This window comes from Vanacampus margaritifer, chromosome 5 (genome assembly GCF_051991255.1).
Source record: "Vanacampus margaritifer isolate UIUO_Vmar chromosome 5, RoL_Vmar_1.0, whole genome shotgun sequence".
NCBI lineage: Eukaryota > Metazoa > Chordata > Actinopteri > Syngnathiformes > Syngnathidae > Vanacampus > Vanacampus margaritifer.
In genome coordinates, this window is record NC_135436.1 from 6,921,165 (window position 1) to 6,928,761 (window position 7,597).

The 7,597-nt window shown below is 37.0% G+C and overlaps 2 non-coding genes across 2 annotated transcripts; both read right to left on the bottom strand.

Annotated features, from left to right (window-relative positions):
- Positions 1-5,389: 5,389 nt before the first annotated feature.
- On the bottom strand, positions 5,390-5,462 carry trnar-ccg (transfer RNA arginine (anticodon CCG)). The gene has a single exon. It is a non-coding gene; the product is annotated as a tRNA-Arg (tRNA).
- An 80-nt stretch (positions 5,463-5,542) lies between these two features.
- Positions 5,543-5,615, bottom strand: trnak-cuu (transfer RNA lysine (anticodon CUU)). Its single transcript has one exon. It is a non-coding gene; the product is annotated as a tRNA-Lys (tRNA).
- Between the last annotated feature and the right edge of the window lie 1,982 nt (positions 5,616-7,597).

The following is a 7,597-nucleotide window of genomic DNA, read 5'->3' on the forward strand; positions in this document are numbered from 1 at the left end:
ATTCCGCTTTCCACTTTATCCCAATGCCCAATTGAGATTGAATTCTCGCGGTATTTGTGAATTCACAAACTCCTGAGAATACATCTTGTACCGAGCCCATTGATTTTCACCGATCCGAACCAATAGATATCTATAAAGACTAGATGTTTCGTCCATGCTGCTGGCCAATGGAATCAAACGTCCGCATGGGGCGGCCCTCTTGCCACAGTCACCTCGCTCAGTCTCTCTCATTCATTACGATGTGTTTTTATCGGACATGTTCTTTTAAAAGGAACCCCGACTGTAATGACAAGTTTGCTCTATATTATTTATTTTATTTATTATTTATTTGGTTTAACTTGTTACTAACATTTGTAGTAACTTTATTTGGACGTACCCTGCCATTGTTATTTACGATAGCAATGTGAAACGCTATAAAGAAAGCAAGGTAAGCCTCCGTAGCGTTCCTAAAAAAAACAACAACACGCGAGTCAGCCTCCCCCACGCCGTGCTCTCGTCATTCACTAGACGTATTCAAGAGTTTTGACCGCCCTTTAGGAACTCTACAAACAATTACCTTACTTTCTATATAGGCGTTTCACATTGCTGGGTAGAAAGCCAGCCACCATTCTACGTTGCAACGTATTCAGTGCCTAGTGACGTATAACAATAACAATGGCGGCGTACGTCCACAAAAATGTATTAAACTGGAAATGATTTTTGAAAAATTTATCTCAGAGTTATGCTAATAACTGATTATCAAGCAGTTTAGTTTATAAGTGTAGTTATATTACATACTTGTTAATAATTAAAGGTGGGGTTTGTAAACAAACAATTCAAAATGGACTACCTCCCATGGTTTAACCCATGGCTCAACCCCCCACTCTTCTTGTCAACATTGCACCTGCCTTCAGCGACACGCCCCCCGCCCTGTGATTGGCTGGAGAGGTGAACATTGACTTTCCACCCAGAAACGTCAATTTTATGGCAAAACACAACAAAATGGCAAAATACAGGCTGTGGTGGTGGTGATTTTGTCATCAACCACCATCACACATTAACAGAAGCCCAGAAGTGTTGATTGAGAAGGATTTCATGTGTATACATCCAGTGTTTATGAAGTGTTTATTCTTGAGTAAAAACACCTTTAATAATCCATATAGTTAATACAGTACATATCCATCCAGAATTATTACTACTTTATTATAGTTTGTGAGAAAGTCCGTGTGTAAATCCGTTAAGTTTGAAGCGAGATAACAGTTTACGTTCAGATCACTCACCTTTACTCACAGTCAATACAACAGACCAGACTGCCTGCCTGTGACAAGATGGCCGCCTCGTGTGGACGTTGGATTCTGCACCGTAAAACATCTAGGCTTTATATATATCTATAATCTGAACCACTAGTGGTTCGGACCAATCACAGAGCAACATTGTGAGTCGGGATATGCAGCTGTGACGAAACCAGGGAGCACAGAAATAGAAATCTGTTTTCATTATTAACTCATTTCAACCCAAAAACGTATAAAAACGTTCTATTTTAAATAATTAAATTTAAAAACGTTTTTTTTAATCATGTTTTTTATTCTAGAGCATACAGAAGGTTTTGATGCAGCTTCCGACTTGAAGAGGTGGCGTAAAGCAATGGTAGTTATTACAAAAAAATGACCAGCAGGTGGCAGCAGAGTATAGAGATCAATCAGGGACATGTTGCAATAATCTCTTTTCCCCAGTTTTTTAAACAGATTTGTGAATAATGATGAAACTTAGCTATATTCTAATGCTAATTGCTGCAAAACGGAAATAGATAGAAACATACATTTTTTCTGACAAAGAAAAGACTCTAATCTTTGTTTTGGTAGGTTCCATGTTTTTATAGAAATAGAACACAATATTCTGTGGGCCTTGCAAAATCAGTCAAAATCCAATAAAACAACCGGTAGCAAAGGGGAATGCTTTAGTGAAAATGGCTGGGAGTGAATGAGGTAGAGAACCGCAGCTTTCTCTCTGTTTTGAAGATATATTGTTTGGCTTTAATAATTATCCATCTGGAAGTAAAAAGGCAATTTAATCTCATCAATCTTGTTCTAATATTGGCTAAATGGCATTTACACAAATGTTGATGACCTAATTTTTTCATGGTTGACAAACAATATATAAAAAAAACTTTTGGATACTCCACAAACAAGAAAGTAGGGGTGTAAAAAAAAATCAATTCGGCAATATATCGCGATATTACAGCGCGCAATTCTGGAACCCATTTGATATGCGGCTGAATCGATGTTTAAACATCAATTTTTTATGGAAATGTTCAACAAAACGTCTTACTTAGGGTTAGGGTTCACACGTTAAGCATGGAAGAATGTCATATTAATGGAACATTAAGCCTTAATATTTTATTTCAATGTTGTTCAAACATGAAACAGATTCTAACAGATTGTTTGTTAAATACAGTGGCTCACAGTTATAAGCCTGAAGTTTCAGATAAATAAATACATTTTCACACAAATCTTACAGTGTACATGTACAAGTTTACTGATTGAGTATTTTCTAAATTTGAGGTAAAATAAAATCGCAATAATCGATTTATAGATTCATATCGGGATTAATCGGAATCGAATCAAATTGTGACCTATGAATCGTGATACGGATTGAATCGCCAGGTACTACGCAATTCACACCCCTGCAAGAAAGCAAGTAAAACATTATATTTATGTGAGCTTTATAATATATTTTTGTAGGAGAAGTTTCTTTTCCCATGTATTTGTCTCCCCCTGGCTGTTATACTATTTTGTATGATATTGTTTGTTCAATAAAACATTATTTAAAAAAGAGAGAAACAAACCTAACATGGCCGAATAGATGCTGCAATTAATTATGTTCTTGCAGAATTACTCACTGTTTCCTTGTTGAATATTGAACAGTGAGAGGCGCTTTGTGCATTTTTAGCTGGTAAAGATGTTTGTAGTCTGCTCGCGAGATGGGAGGAGCAAGATGGCCGCTCTGTCGCTTCAACGGCTTGCACATGCGTGTAAGGGCTATCGGCTATCCAGTCATATATTCAGATCAGTGGTCCAGATTCACAAGGTCCTCCGAATGACGCATGACATCACTCCTGACGCGAGTCCTTCAGCCAGACAAATTCGGCCTTCAGTGGACCTGGCTTTCTGAATTTGGACACAATCCCAGATTGATATTGTCCCTGATATATCCCTTGAGTGAATCACAATGATCAATCTGGCTAATGCCAGGTTAGGCCTGGTAAGCACTGAGCCACACCGGTGTGGCAACACTAGATTTCAATACAGGTGACGCGGAAATGTGCCAAGGTGGCGTAATCCTAAACTGGCTTGACGAGTGAAACTCGACCTTAAGACGTTGTAGAGTCTACAAGGCGTCTTACAATGTAGACAATAGAAGTTGGTCAATAGAAGTCGCTGATGAGTCACGTAATTAGGTACGTGTTTTTTTTCTTTTTTAAATTTTCTGAATCAAACAAACGCTGATGTTGATATAAAAGTAATTATGATTATAGTATCACAATGACAATGCAATGCAAGGAAGGAAAAAAAGCACAGGACAGCGCCCTAGGTTCGATCCCGTTAAGGACTGCTTGATTCTTGGTAGGTACATAGCAATTGTGACAGAAGTAACCACTGAGCTAAACCACTGATATGGTCTATGTATTTATTTATACATATTTGATCAACTAAAGATCAAGAACATCGATCATTGGAAGCGTCTGATGTGATAGTTTTTGTTTTGTTTTGTCACCATCTAGTGGTGTATTTTATAATAACAGCTACAATCAAGCATGGAGTTTCAAATACGTAGGTTTTCCTGAGCAAAATGAGCGTAGCTGTAGTGACTTCAATGTATTTGCTTGTATTTACCTTGTCCGTATTAGTAGTAAGTGTGCTAGTAGGATATCGAATAAATGCTCAAATCAAATGGCTGGTCAGTGGTCATAAAGACTTTAAGCATTTATTTGATACTCAACTAGTACTGAATTATGGATGAAACCTAGCTCGCTGCGAAAATGAGCTCACTGGCATTATGGCAAGCCATTAGGACATTTATTGCATATCCAGCAAGTACTTTGGCATAATAGAACAACCACATTGTTTCTTATATTGAGGCAAAAATGTGCACTAGTAAATATCCACGCAAAACTTGATCAATGTTGCACATGTTTTTCGCTGTCAACATTGCTGAAATTGTTCTAGTACGTTGTCTTATCAGTGCTTCCATTTAGATTATATTTAAAATCCCAAGCAGTGTTAGCACACTGGTTCAGTGGTTTGCACATCTGCTTCACAAATCTGGAGGCTGTGAGTTCAAATGTGGACAAGTTCAGCCATGAGATCCAGCACACCAGTGGTGTGAGTGAGAATATGTGATACAAATAGCAAATAGTTCTTGAGCATACCTTAAAAAGTACAGTAATTTTTCCTCTTGTTGACAAACTATCACATACAACAAGTGAAAATGGGTTTTATATCAGATGTTTTTTTTTGTGGTAAGATTCTGTTGAATTCCAACCCCACAACCCCGTTTACTCTCCACCTCCCAAAATTCAAATATTCAAAATGAGAATGTCTTTCTTGGTATGTTTATTTTTCACTTGTACTCCCTAAATACCAATTGAGTAGTGGTTGTGGGTGCTTTGGAGTTGGAAATGACTAAATCAATCATTTGTAACTAAATATCTAACATTATGTACAATTAGGGCGAAAACAGAATATTTAATGTAATAAAATGCATTTTTGAAAATATGTGGTTGTTGCAGTTGTATTGTTTTCCATATTTCGAGTAATTGTCCTCTGCCGTGCTATGATGCAGATAGTGAAATCATTCTTGGTTGGGGCGTGAACATTCAGCTGAGAAAGTTTTTGCTGGAGCAGAGCCAGGATGATTTAGGAAGAGCTGAAACCCACAAATAGGATCCTAATTTAGGTTCCTGTGGAGTCCAGGTGCTGGATACTGTAAAGAAGTGTTGTGCAGGAGCTACTAAGAGTGCAATTTGTTTGTTTTTTAAAACTAAGATGTTCACTCAGTAATAGATTGCTAGAGTTGTTAGTAACAGGTGTAAATATGGTAGTGAAAGAACAAAATTAAATTTGAATTGATAGAATTGGAAGTGTTGATGGAAGATGCAAACAAACATAAAAATAAAAATAAATCCTGTGGGAAGGCGAGTTAGACCCAGTGTTGGTAATTGCTCAAAAGTTGTGCCGCTGGGAGTGGTCACAGCAATCTTGTACAATCAAATGTGCTCTTTTTCTTCCCTTTAAATGTAACGGGCTTCTACTGGTTCAGTAATATTTTTAAATATGTAGACAAAGCTCTAAGAAGCAGTAATTGAGAACTATGACAAAGACTAGACAAAATATCCCACAAAAGAAAGCACTGCCTAATGTGGGGCTCGAACTGACTACCCTGAGATTCGGAGTCTAATGCTCTACCGACTGAGCTAATTGGGCTTTTACTGGCTACAGTAATGTTTTTAAATATGTAGACAAAACTATGACTAAAACTAGACAAAATAGCCCACAAAACAAACTACCCAATGTGGGTATCGAACCCACGACCGTGAGAATAAGAGTCTAAAGCTCTACCGACTCAGCTAACAGGGCTTCTTCTGGTTCAGTACTGTTTTTAAATATGCAGACAAAGCTATGACTAAAACGAATGTTTAACCATTGAAGTACATATTAAAAGGAAAGAAAATATAAAGGTCTAAATAAGGCATGAATGAAGGGGATAGAGAATGCATGTAAAAAGAAAAAATATATACAAAAGATTTATTAAATTGAGAACTATGGCGAAGACTAGACAAAACAAACTACCTCCCAATGTGGGGATCAAACCAACTACCATGAGATTAAGGGTCTAATGCTCAACCGACTGAGCTAACTGGGATTTTGCTCGTTTAGTACTGTTTTTAAATATGTAGACAAAACTATGACTAAAACTAGACAAAACACCCCACAAAACAAACAACCTCCCAATGTGGGGCTCGAAACCCACGACCCTTAAATTTAGAGTCTATGCGCTACCGACTGAGCTAAACGTTATTCTACTGGTTGAGTAATGTTTTTAAATATGTAGACAAAGCTCTAAGAAGCAGTCAAATTGAACATTTGACTACCACCATTAACAACATAATAGAATATTTAACCATTGAAGTACATATTAAAAATGTAAGAAATATATAAAGGTCTAAATAAGGCTTGGATGACGAAGGGGGTAAAGAATGCATGTAAAAACAAACTACTGGGTTCTAACCCACGAACCTGAGATTAAGAGTCTAATGCTCTACCGACTGAGATAACCGGGTATCTGCTGGGCTAGTACTGTTTTTAAACATGCAGACAAAGCTCTAAGAAGCAGTAAAATTGAACATTGGACTAACAGCATTAACAACATAAAAGAATGTTTAACCATTGAAGTACATATTGCAAGAAAATGCAAGAAAATATAAAGGTCTAAATAAGGCATAGATGACAAGGGCGATAGAGAATGCATGTAAAAATAAACTACTGCCCAATGTGGGGCTAGATCCCACAACCCTGAGCTTAAGAGTTTAGTGCTTTACCGAGAGAGCTAACCGTGCTTCTACTAGTTCAGTACTGTTTTTAAATATGTGGACAAAGCTAAGACATCCCACAAAACTAACAACCTGCATATGTATGATTCAACCAATGTGGGGCTCGAACCCAAAATACTGAGATTAAGAGTCTAATGCTCTACCGACTGAGCTTCTTCTGGTTCAGAACTGTTTTTAAATATGTAGACAAAGCTCTAAGAAGCAGTAAAATTGAACATTTGACTGGCACCATTGACAACATAGTAGAATGTTTAACCATTAAAGAACATATTGAAAATGAAAGAAAATATAAAGGTCACAAAGACTAGACAAAATATCCCACAAAACAAAAAAAACTCCTAATGTAGGACTCAAACCCACAATTCTCAGATTAAGAGTCCAATGCGCTTCCAACTGACCTAACCAGGCTTCTACTGGTTAAATTTTTAAATATGTAGACAAAGCTCTAAGATGCAGTAAAATTTGACTCCCACCATTGACAACATAATAGAATGTTTAAACATTAAAGTACATATTAAAAATAAAAGAAAATATAAAGGTCTATAAAGGTTTGTTCCCACGTTCAACAAGCAGTGTTGGACTTCAATCACCCGCCATTGTCACTTCTCCTGTGTTCGTCTTTTTCATGTTGTTTTGATACATACAAAGCCATGTTTGTTCTGTTGCAATAAAGTTAGAAAAAAATGTGTTTGCCTTTTTCGCTGATTCTGCTTCTACGCTTTCCGTTAACTCCCTGTGTCTGCGCTACAGCACCACTCCAGACTTGGCATATACATACATATATATATATATATAGGTTTAGTTGTGGTAACATGATCTTAGTGTGATCTGCTCCAACAAACAAATGAATCAGTTTTTGACCTAAATACTGACTACAATCATCAACTGTTGTATACCAGGTAAAATGATCTATACTGGCATGAAACCAACTGAAGTCCTCAATAATGTAGACGTGGAGAGAACCAAGTTAGTTTAGCAGCTAATCTCCATTGAGAAAGACGCAAACCA